Source organism: Micropterus dolomieu, linkage group LG12, assembly GCF_021292245.1.
Source record: "Micropterus dolomieu isolate WLL.071019.BEF.003 ecotype Adirondacks linkage group LG12, ASM2129224v1, whole genome shotgun sequence".
NCBI lineage: Eukaryota > Metazoa > Chordata > Actinopteri > Centrarchiformes > Centrarchidae > Micropterus > Micropterus dolomieu.
In genome coordinates this window covers 39,262,658-39,264,619 of record NC_060161.1, presented here as the reverse complement: position 1 = coordinate 39,264,619, position 1,962 = coordinate 39,262,658, and the positions used below count along the sequence as shown (strand labels likewise).

Genomic DNA, 1,962 nt, shown 5'->3' with positions numbered 1-1,962 from the left:
CTAGAGTTACTAATCCTTTATGTTTCCTCATCTCTGTTGGGTCTGTGGTCATCTTTCCATCAGGGAGGCGGAGACACACCATTTGTTCTTTTTCAAAACAGCGGACTTCTGGGTGTGGTTGGGGCATGTGAGGGACGACCCATGAGATGACTTCTTTTTCACAATTTATTGGCTCCTGTAGAACACAATGCACATATTAATGGCCTTCTGGCTTCCTCTTACTGCACATCTGCTTCCCAAACACACAAAAATACAGCGTTTACTCAAGGAAAGAGACGCTGACATCTCCGACGAGCTACATTGGTCACATGACACGGCCCGCATGCTGAGGTAAAAATGGCGGCTAGAAAGTTAAAATCAAAGCATTGCTAAAACTTATTTTAACGGTCAAACTAACACAAAACTGCTACGTAAATCACTGTATTGACATCAGACAACATGTGTTGAAAGTTATAACGTAAATGGTTCACTTTCCAAAGTAAACAATACGTTAGCCCAGCAGCACTTTTCCACACAACTTAGCCTTCGCAGTGCAAAACGAGACTGAGGGAAACGGAGCACTACGGAAGATTAGGAGGTACAGAAGGGATAGTGTGCAGCTAGGATCATTTCCACAGGGAACATTAGCAGGTCTCCAAACCACGTTTTATCAAGAAAACACATGTGAAATGTGAAACGGGAAATGAGCGATCCTGCACATGAAACAGCTGTTTGTTATTATAAAGACAAAGAATCTGGGTGAAAGGATGGATTAGCACAGGCAGGTAGCAGAGAGAGCTGGAGGGGAGTTAAAAGGTGCAGCTCCCCGACACCCAGTTAACTCCTGACTGTGAGGAATAATAGCTCCCCACAGTGGCCAGGAGGCTGTTCTGCCCCATTACTAGGCACTACTGATGTCCACACTATACCTGTTGTGACTAGTATCAGAATCAACAAAATGACTCCCTGTAACACAGCTGACTTGTCAAACTTGATAACTGTTCCTTGCATTTCAAAACTGGCATTGGGGTCTGCCGCTAATATTTGTTCAAAGGGTCAAAAAGGGTCAGCGCAAAATCTGGATAGTTTGCCTTTGAAAATAGCCTTGGTGAATGTACAATCAATCTCAAACAAAACTTTCATCCTAAATGATTTCTTTTTATCACGTGATTTTCTATGTGTAACTGAGACTTGGCTTAATATTGGTGATCTAAGTCCTCTTTCTGAACTCTCCCCCAGTGACTGTAATTATTTTAGTTCTCCCAGAACAACAGGTAAGGGTGGAGGCTTAGCGACTAGCTGTGAGGTGCAAGTACTTAAAGTTGAATTGGCCTGCCCATTACTTTGTGCACTTGTGTATAGACCACCAAAGTACAATAACAAATTTTCTAGCTTTTTATCATTGTTTGTGGCCAACTTTGACAACATTTTAATCCTTGCTGATTTTAACATTCATGTCTGTTGCCCTTCAAAGCCATTGGTTAGCCAGTTTCTGCAACTCGTGGACTCATTTAATCTCTCTCAGTGGGTTACTGGTCCTACACATGAACATGGACATACACTTGATCTGGTTTTATCATTAAGTTTTCCTGTTTTAAATGTTGAGCCAAAACCTAAAATGCCAGATCGCTATGCTCGGGCATTCAGTTACTCCACAGCTAGGCTATTCTCTGATGCCTTTATAACTTCGCCTTTTGCTAAACTTACAGAGTCACTCTGTTTAATACCACAGTCACAGACATCCTTGACACCATTGCCCCACTCAAGCTTAAGAGCTCTAAAGTCAAAGCTCAGCCTTGGCTTAATAGTGAGACCCGTGCCCTTAGACAGGAATGCTGGAAGGCAGAGAGGAACTGGAAGAAGAATAAACCTACAAGTGTCCTATGAAATATTGAGAAACTGCCTAACGTCCTACCAACGCCTGGTCAAAGTCTCTAAAACAAAGTACATCTGTGATATTATTGCTAGAAACACACACAGCCC

General features: G+C 42.5%; 1 protein-coding gene across 1 annotated transcript in view; it reads left to right on the top strand.

The window, feature by feature from the left end:
* Positions 1–1,962, top strand: part of LOC123979991 — an 11,554-nt gene that overhangs the window by 9,106 nt on the left and 486 nt on the right. The gene's annotated exons all lie outside the window — the stretch shown is intronic.